The sequence below is a fragment of the Mustela erminea genome, chromosome 6 (assembly GCF_009829155.1).
Source record: "Mustela erminea isolate mMusErm1 chromosome 6, mMusErm1.Pri, whole genome shotgun sequence".
Lineage (NCBI taxonomy): Eukaryota > Metazoa > Chordata > Mammalia > Carnivora > Mustelidae > Mustela > Mustela erminea.
The window spans coordinates 14,155,969-14,166,146 of NC_045619.1; the positions used below are offsets into that span (position 1 = coordinate 14,155,969).

General features: G+C 42.2%; 1 protein-coding gene and 1 long non-coding RNA gene across 3 annotated transcripts in view; one reads left to right on the forward strand and one right to left on the reverse strand.

Annotated features, from left to right (window-relative positions):
- Positions 1-10,178, forward strand: part of SYN3 (synapsin III) — a 449,385-nt gene that overhangs the window by 311,476 nt on the left and 127,731 nt on the right. The gene's annotated exons all lie outside the window — the stretch shown is intronic.
- Positions 4,215-10,178, reverse strand: part of LOC116592868 — a 32,412-nt gene continuing 26,448 nt past the window's right edge. Inside the window, exon 5 of the long non-coding RNA XR_004286638.1 lies at positions 4,215-4,674. This is a non-coding gene — a long non-coding RNA (uncharacterized LOC116592868). The remainder of the gene's footprint in view (positions 4,675-10,178) is intronic.

Here is a 10,178-nt window from a genome sequence, read left to right on the forward strand (position 1 = left end):
GAATGATAAAACCAGAATCATTTTATGACATTGCTGTGACGTCTCAAAGGGGTCCAGTAATTTCATTCCACTCATTGGAATGGCAAAGTCCCTGACCCTGTATCTGTAGTCTCCATCATTTTTCCATTGAACAAATATTTTTTTTTGAGTCTCCTGTGTGCCAGGCATTATTCTATCAACTGGAACAGAACAGAGAGCAATACAAACAAAGTCTGCAGTCGTAGTGAGAACATTCTGATGGGGAAGACAGTCGATAAATATGCAAACCACAGTCTAGTCTTTCTCTTAGGACCACTCTCTTTACAGGAACATCCTCCCCACCCCAAACCCAGCTGCAGAACCATTCCTCAGGGACAGATGGGCTGCAGAGCTGACTTCATCAGAGCTCTAGGTTACTTTTCACAGCTTGGAGAGCTCAATCACTACTGAACCAGAAAGCTGGTATCCTTTTTGCCTCCCCTTTCTCCTTCCCCATCATCCCTGGAGCCAGCCTCTCCCCTCTCCCAGCATCCAAATCCCATGCCACTGACAGTTTATTTAAGCCTGGAATGTGTCCTGCGCTCAAGTGGCATGGTCAGACATGAGCTGTGGCAGGCTTGCTGTGGCTGCCTATGGACATTGCATTCAAAAGGGATAAGACTAAAGGCCATTGCTGAAACCCAGAAAAGAGATGGTAAGGATGTGATGATATGGTTCCTGACAGCTTCTGTAAGTTCTGATGGAGCTGTCACATTACCTAGCATCAACCAAGAGAGAGGGCAGTGATAAAATGATCAGGACCAGATGCCAGACCGAGATTGGCCCACATGTCCTCACCATCTCTTTCCTGGGTTTCAGCAATAACCTTCCAGCCTTTGGTCTTATCCTTTTCAAACCCAATGTCCATAGGTAGCGACAGCAATCCTTCCAAAGCTCACCACTGATCATGCCACCTCAGCTCAGTATTCATCAGGGACTCCTCCATAACCCAGAATGCTGTCCAAACTCGTTGGCACCATCTTGTCTGATTAGGCCCAAGCTCATTTCTCTAGCATCATATCATCTCTCCTCGACTTACTCAGAGTAAAATATTCAACCATATTGAACTCCTGCAGCTCAACTTCTTTCTCTCACCACCAAGATTTTGCATGTGCAATTCCTTCTTTCTAGAACACCCTCACCCCTTGTTCATTTGACTAATCCCACCTCATCCTTGAACTCTCAGCTTAAACATTGCTTCCTCCAGAAAGCTTCCCTGGCTCCCCAAATCCTGAAGAGGTTCACCTGCCAGGATCTGCACAGCACCTTGTGCCCCTCTATCATGGTGCTATATCATATTTGCCTGTTGACTCATCTTCTTTCCCTACTAGATGGGGAACTCCTTAATTCAGGGGAAATCTTTCTTTCCTACATTGTGTCTGGAACGTGGCATTCAGATTCAGTCATTTCATCCATGTGCAATGACAAATCACCCATTGCTTTGCATCAAAACCCATGGTGGTAAGGGTCCTGTTTGGCCATATTGGGTGAGCAGTCCTTGACTCATGCTACTTGGTCCCTTTCAGGAGGAGAGGACAATGATGAAGGAAAAACCACCTGGCTCATCCCTCTCCTTTTCTAACACAGTGTCCTATGTATAGAGATCTCTCCTCTCTTCTCTCTCCTTTATCAGCACACAGCACTCCATAGAGCACCCCCTTTCAGAAACATGACTCCCACTTTGCCAAAGAACATCCCACCTACCCTCAATCTTGAGATTTTGTTTGTTTTGCTAAACCTCCTCGACTTCCCTGGAGGAAAAAGGAGTGGTTTTTTTGTTTTTGTTTTTGTTTTTGTTTTTTTATGTCACCCAATAGGAGATCCACATCAGACTTTCCATGGAGGTCCATTTTCCACCTCCTACTTGCACACCATACAGGCCCACAAAAGGGGCTGGGACCCAGCCTAGCCAAGTGATAAAACAGCCAGCCACTTTTCTATGCCCACAGTAGTATTAGGGGCCAACCAGTCTTGACCTGATGGGAGGGGACCCTCTCCACAAAGCTCTCTTTCTCTGGCCATTTCTGCATTATATAGAATTCCCAGGGAGGGGCCTTGGTCTGGCTCTTCAACCAAGGCCAAAGGGTTCCCCAGGCCCCACCCAGTTTCTCAATGTGGGAACCACCCAGCTGGCCGCCTCCCTGGCTCACAAGCTGCAGAAAGAAAAGGGCTCTTGAAAGTGGCTTTGAGTTCCCACGCAGGAAGGTGCCAGCTCGAGACAGCATGGCTTTGTGCTTGCCAGGATCTGTCTTCTTACCAGGCAGAGGGAAATCATGTCCTGTGAAGGCATCAGAAGGCCCTGTGAGGATGATGGGACCATCCCTGCCCTAAGCAACAAACTGGAAACGTACCTGCTTTTAAGGGGAGAAGACTCCTGACCCAAAACATAACTCTGAGAAAGGCTCTTCCCTGCCTTCTCCAAGACAACCAAAATTTCTCTCAAACCCCACACACCAGAGTTTCTCTACTTTGGTAACTGTTCATTTAGAAAATAGCCTCAAACTAAAAAATGCCATACATCTTAATTTTATCCCTAATCTACATATATTTAAAGATAGAGGTAGAGATCTTCATAGATGGGCAAGATACTGTGTATAATAGGGTTTATGAAGACCTTTTTTCATAAGTGCAGCTCCTCAAGGGTCTACAGATTGCACTTTGCCTTCAGCCACTAGAAGACACAGGCTATGGCAAATGGGAGAATAAAGGCAAAGGAGAGTAGAAAATCCTAGACATTTGTTTGGACCTTCATCATCATTACTTTTCTCTGTATAAACTGCTGCTCTCTAGAATTTTAGGCTCAAAGCCTCAGGCAGTTCCCAATTTGTAAAGACTCATGGACATTTAGAACTTGTAAGGAACACACAAGATCATCCAGTCCAGCAAACTGATGATTCATGGTCCACCATATGTGTTTGAATGTATGTGTGGGAGTGGGGGTGCAAGGTGTGTGAGAGTAAGTATGTGTGAGTGAATGTGTCAATGTGTATATGGGAAAGAGGATGTTTGTTTTTGTAGGGCGTGGAAAGAAGACCTAGTGAGGATCTCCAGCATCATCACCAACACCCCAAGAACCTCTGTAAATTTAAAAAAAAAAAAAACAAAAAACAACCCTTTCAAAAACAATGGAGCAAATTCAGGCTAATTTAACCTCATCACTCTGCAAATGTGGAAACTGTGACATACTAAAGAAAGGGATGTGCTAAATAGTTTTAAGTTTTCAGGGCTAGAAACCAGGTCTCCTGGCTTCCACCTGGTCTATCATGCTTTGCTCCATTACCACCAGAATTACTCTCATTATTCTTGAACATCTATAGTGTTCATATAGGGGGTATGCTTTCCAGGTTCATCTTTTTAGAAAGTGTGCCCACTCACTTATGCCCTCCTACTCCCCACTCCCTACATATCTCATTGCTCCAAATATTTAGCTCATCATTCATTATGGAATTAACACATACTCAGTTGTATAAAATTCAGTCTCCACATTGTATGAAGTACACACAAACACACACACACACACATTCTGCAGGAGCAGTTCTCTTGCACAGCATGCTTTCTGGCAAGACTGATTGGTCTCCAGGGAAAGCAGCTGAACCAAGATGGGCCAGTCAGGGTTCTTCCCTGAGAGTCCTGACAACAGAATAGAGAAAGAGAGTCATCACTTTCTGCTCTATGCTGTGAAACTTGTGTTAAGTGTCAGTCTACAGCAATAGATTGAATATTAGATACAAAGGCTCCTAGTGGCTCAGATGATTGGTCATCTGCCTTTGTCTTAGGTCATGATCCCAGAGTCCTGGGATCAAGCCCAGTGTTGGGCTTCCTGCTCAGCGGGGAGCCTACTTCTCCTTTTCCCTCTGCATGCTGCTTCCCCTGCTTGTGCCTGCCTTCTTTCTGTCAAATGAATAAATAAACTCTTAAAAAAAAAAAAAAGGAATCTGAAATATAGAGAAGTAGGGTTAAGAGACATGGAGAAACACAATTTCCAGCTTTTCTAAGACCCAGTTTCATTTCTGGGCATTCTGTAACTTGAGTGTTTTAACTTCCCTTGGATTTTGTGAACCAGAACACTCTCCTTTGCACTTAAATTAATTGATTAAGGTGAGGTCTCTCCCCCTGGTAACCCAAAGCCAAAGACAACAGTGTAACCATATCCCTTCAACCTTTTTGGCATTCACTTCACAAATCTCTGTTCTCCTTTTAATTAAATGTATTTTACTATAAAAACAGACAACACATGTAGAAGAGCTGTATTTAGTTCTAACGTCTAGGTTAGGAACAGGAGAATTTAGAATCACATAATAAAATAGGCGAAAGTAGAAATAAAACAAGTCTTCTGACTACCAATTTAGACTTTTTCAAAGAAAGCATGATGATGTCTATTAATTGGTAGGAGTAACAGAGAGCCAAAACATTATGCCTTAAAATATGACGAAGGCTTAATTTTCTTGTGCATTCAAGTCCAAAAGTAGGTAATCCACATCTTGATTGCTTTGCTCCATGAAAACCCGAGGACTCATTTCCTTCTGGCTTATTGCCTTCACTCCCTTCTTAGTTTCTTTATCTGTGAATTGTTGATATTGATGTATTATGGCCCAAGATGGCTGCTTCTGTCACTGCCATCACATCTGCATTTCAGCCAGCAGGAAGGAGAAAAAGCTGAAGAGGGAAAAAATATTTGTGTCATCTCCCCTTAAGGAAGTTTCTCAGAAGCTGTCATATGACACTTCCACTTAAATCTCACTTGCCAGAATATAGTCATCTGACCACATCTGATTTGAAAGGAGCCTGGGAAATACATCCTTGAGTCTGGGAAGCAATATATATAGCTATAAATTAATAGTATTTAACAATAGAAGAAGAGGAGACTGGATATTAGAAAACAATGTATCCACCATATTGTTATCATTTTTACTTTTAATAGTTCTGCCATTTTTCTAGTTGATTACTCGAACTGTTGCAAGTGGAAAGGCTGGTTTTCTCAGAACCTGTTCTCCTTTCCCCACTGTCTTCTTTGCATTTAATGTTTATGACCCCAAACTAGTGGTTTGGAGTGAATGAACCTCATTTGGAGGTTGGGGCTAAATGGGTCTGTTAGAGAATTCTGGAACAGAACCTATGGTTCACTTTGTCTCTTTCCCAAAGAATTTTGGCCCTAACCCTAGCCAGCCTGCTGGCTCACAAGAGATGACAAGCTAGAAAGTGTGAATGACTCAGTTCCTACACATGCTACTCCAACCCCACATTTTATTAGAGAAATATCTTCTGACAGGACCTTTATAAGGGCAGATCTGATCCACTCATCATGTTTATTTATTCAACACATAGCTTTTGGAGGTAGGATGGTAGTTAAAAGGACTAGCCCTAGAGTCTAACTGCTTGGTTTCAAGTCCCAGATCTACAAGCCTGAGGAAATTATTTAACCTTTCAATGACTTGGTATCCTTATCTGAAAAATACAGATTTCTGTACCTGCCTCATAGGACTTTTGAGAAATTATAACAGTTAACCTAAGTCAGGCATGTAATAGTAAGAGCTAAGTAAATATCAGCTAGGGGCACCTGGGTGGCTCAGTCAGTTAAGCGTCTGCCCTTGGCTCAGGTCATGGTCCCACAGTCCTGGAATGGAGCCCCATATCAGGCTCCCTGCTCAGCAGGCTCCCTGCTGAGCAGGGAGCCTGCTTCTCCCTCTCCCTCTGCCGGCCAATCCCCCTGCTTGTGCGCTCTCACTCTCTCTCTGTTAAATAAGTAAATTTTAAAAAAAATTTTTTTTTAAAGTGCCAGCTTTTTCATCAAGTGCCTCCCAGATGTCAGGACTGTGCTAAGAGTGTGGGAAACACAAGAGTGAGTCCTTGCAGTTATGTGGCTCCTAGAGACATAGGCACCACAAGCTTGGACCCACTCTGGATTCAGTGGGGGCAATTGGCAGCAGCATCTGAGCACTGAGGCCTTCTATGGAGCAGAGAGCAAGATCCTGGAAGACAGAGGGGTCATGGGAAACAAACACCCTATTACCTTTTCCTCATCCTTGCCCTCCTCCTAAATAGATCACCTAGAGCGTTTTTGTGAACCGTGCATTGTGTTGGGAAGGTCTTAATTCCATGCCCAGGGAGTCCCTTTATATCAGTTCTGCAAGGGTCTTGCTGCCTCCTTGAAATACCAGCAGCTTCCAGCAACACCAAAAGCCACAGAAGGGAAAAAAGGAAGGAGGGAGGGAGAAGAGACAAAACCAATTGTCATTTTCATTGAAAAGACAATAACAATTAACAATTCCACTTCCACGGCATCCCTTTTTTCCCACAGTACACAACTGATTACTTTTTTAAAAAATCTAATTTAGAATCTTGACATATACTTTATTTTCTGCATCTTTGAGTTGATTTTCAAACTTTTATCTCATTACTCATTATTAAAATAATATGTGCTCATATAGAATTCAAACACTAAAAAGGAATAAAAGTAAAAAGTAAATGGCACATACATATAGTAGAGTCACACCAAACATATTAAATATGCTCAGAGGAAAGAAAAATGAATAGAGACAGATAAGCAATTTAAATAGTGCAGGAAGTTCCTACTTTCTCCTCAAAGAACAGACACTTGAGAGGAGGCCCAAGAAGAGAGATGCATCCCCTTCTGCTCCCATGGGAACTGATAACAATTAAGGGACATTTAGCATTTTACAACGAAGCGGGTAGTTATCACACAGCATAGGCCCTAAATACAGTCTAATAATTATTTTATCTGGTGGTCAATGGAAAGACAAAAAAAAAAATCTGTTCCAATGTTGGAGGAAAACATTGAGAGGTGATGGAATTTTATATTGTCTCTTTTTTAAATTAACATATAATGTATTATTAGCCCCAAGGGTACAGGTCTGTGATATATTGCCTCTTATAGGTTATATTAGGATTTTTCAGAATAATTTTTACCACATGCATCATCTTGGTCTTATTCTCATACTTTAGAACCAAATTCATACAATATACAACTACTTCATTTCTTCATTTTGCCTTTCCTTCCTTCCTTCCTTTCTTCTTTCCTTTCTTCCTTCCTTCCTTCCCTCCTTAGGCCCTCCCTTCTTTCCTTTCTTCTGTCATGCACCCTCCCTTCTCTTCTTTCTTCCATCATTCTTTCTTTAATATAAATGAGATAACATCTTGCATACTATTTGGCAGTTTTCACCTAACAAATATCTTGACATATTTTCCATCAGCATGGAGTATTCTATAGAACTAAAGTTTACTAAACCAGCCCCTGCTGGCAGTGCTACAAAGTGTACAAAGTCTTGGCACACATATCTTTGTATACTGGCTCAGGATTTTTGTAGAGTAAGTTCCTTAAAGTTCATTGTTGGGTCAAAGTGTGTGCACATTTTAATTTGCTAAATGACCAGTGCCTTCTATATATATAGAATATACATATTCTATATATATATATGATAAATATTCTATATATTTATATTTGTATTCCAGTGTGTATTCATTTTCTTCCCCATGAGCAGTCATATAAAGGCTCTAACTTGTTTTTATTTTATTTTATTTTATTTTATTTAGTTTTCTGGAAGAGAGTAGGTCAATCAAGGTGAAGGAAGGTGAAGGTCACGGGAAGCTTCTAAGAGGATATGACTGTTAAACCAAGCCTTGAAAGATGGCCTGACTTTTCAACCCATGGCAAAGCACATTTCAGGCAGAAGCTGGAATATGAAGTCAAAGAGGCTCATGGAGCATGGCTGAGGAGTCCATTATATCTGGGCAAATCATTGGCTGTAGGTGGTCTATACCTTAGCTCTCATGACAGGCTCAGACACTTGAGTAAAATGCACAAAAATATATAGATAAGCAGATACATTCTTTTTTTTTTTTTTTTTTAAGAGAGAGCACAATGTGGGGCAGAGCAGAAGGAGAGGGACAAGAAGACACCCCACTGAGCAGGGAACCCAATGCAGGGCTCCACCCCAGGACCTAGGGATCATAACGTGAGCTAAAGGCAGACCCTTAACCAACTGAGCCACCCAGGCACCCAAGCAATTACATTCTAATGGGAGAAAACAGACAATCAACAGAACACAAAGCCAGCTACATGATATAATAAATGGTGATAAGTATGATAGGAAATTAAGATCAGAGAAAAAAAGGAACAGATAATGTGCCTGGGGAAGGAGCAGGTTACAGTCTTCCATAGGTGATCAGGAAAGCCCTCACGAGAAGGTGACATTTAGTAATGACCTGTAGGGAGTGAGGGAATGAGCTTTGCAGATTTCTGGAGAAGGAGCATTCCACAGAGGGAACAGAAGGAGAAGGGCCCAAAGGTGGGAGAGATGCTGGTAAAGAGCAAGGAGGGCACATGACTGGAGCAGAGCCAGCAAATGGGGAGGCGGGGGGAGGCAACTGAGGGCTAAGGTCTTAGAGGCCTCAGGACTGGATGCTGGCAGGCTCTGCAGCCATTATAAGGGTTGGGCTGCTTTTCAGAGTTAACTGAGAAATGATTGGGAGGCTTTGAGCAGAGGGGTGACATGGTCTGACACATGGTTTAAACAGAGATCATTCCAGCTAAAAGAGAAATGAGGGCCAAAAATGGGGAGAGCAGTCCAGAAGTTGTGGGAATAATCCAGGTGAGTGATGATGGTGGCTTGGACCAAAGCAAGGCAGTGGGGTAGTAGAAAATGGTCAGATTCTGGGTATATTTTGAAGGGAGACCTTTTAGGTTAGACATGAAATGTGAAAGATAAGGAATCAGGACAACCACAAGGTTTTGACCTGAGCAACGAGTGTGATTAAGCTGCCATTAACTAAGGTGGGGAGCACTTTCAGGGCAGAATTTTGGATCTCAAATGTGTGATTCCTATTAAACACTGAAGTAGAGATGTCCAATAGGCCATCAGATATGTTAGAAGGAATTCAGGGAGAGGTCAGGGCTAGAAATATAAATAGATGAGTCATTAGCATGTAGGTTGTTTTAAGACCCATTAGACTAGATGAGATCACTTAAGGAATGAGCATGGACAGAAAAAGAGAAGAGGTCAGAGAACTGACCCCAAGACACTTTAATGTTACAAAGTCAGGAAAGTAGAGCCTAAGGGAGGTAGAATGTGGGAGGCCAAGCAAATCAAGTGTTGGGTTGACTATTGCTGCTAAGTCAAGAAAGATGAGGACAAAAACACTGTCCACTTGATTTTCCCTGGAACACAATGTATTACTTTTAACCAAGTGTTGGTCAAGCCTTCCTGGCCATGGATAGAAACCAATAGTACTTTGCATATCAGCCCCCATGTACTGCGTAGATGGTTTCACTTCCATAGGAATATCTTATTTCTAAGTCCTAAGGTAGGATTCCTGACAGAAGGAAAAGCACATATCATGTGCAGGACACTAGATTTAAGAATGGGGTCAAGTGACCTGAGTTCTAGTCCTGGCTTACCATTTGCATCTTGGGTGACCTTGAGACCACCTCTACCTCTCAGCTTCTTCAAATGCAGTATGGCGGGTAATGAGCAGAGGAGGCCTGACCAGGGGACCACTGAGGTGCTCCTCATATGCACTACTCAAAGCTATAATTCAAAGACACTTTCCTCTCTCTTAGTCCAGGCTGGCCACATAATTTGCAGGGTCACTTGTTCAAAATGCAGGAAAACTATACCATTGAAGGTACTAAAACATAAAAATTTTCCTTTCTTCCATGGCCTCCCTAACTTGTCCTAGGTTTTTTAAAATCTGCTATTCAGTATCATTCTAACTACAGATGTTAATTTTTAAATTATTAACATGAATATTAACCACTTGTTTTTAGATTGTGCAATGCCAACTTTATATGTAAATACAAGAGCATTTAGCTCATATGTAGAATCAATGAAATGACACAATTCATATTTCATAGCTTACACACACGTATGTGTATACGTGGATGAATAGTGGAAATGCAACAAAAAGCTAACTCCACTGTTTTTTTTTTTTTTAAGATTTTATTTATTTATTTGTCAGAGAGAGAGGAGCAAGAGTGAGTACAGGCAGACAGAGTGGCAGGCAGAGGCAGAGGGAGAAGCAGGCTCCCTGTCAAGCAAGGAGCCCGATGTGGGACTCGATCCCAGGACGCTGGGATCATGACCTGAGCCGAAGGCAGCTGCTTAACCAACTGAGCCACCCAGGCGTCCCTAACTCCACTGTTT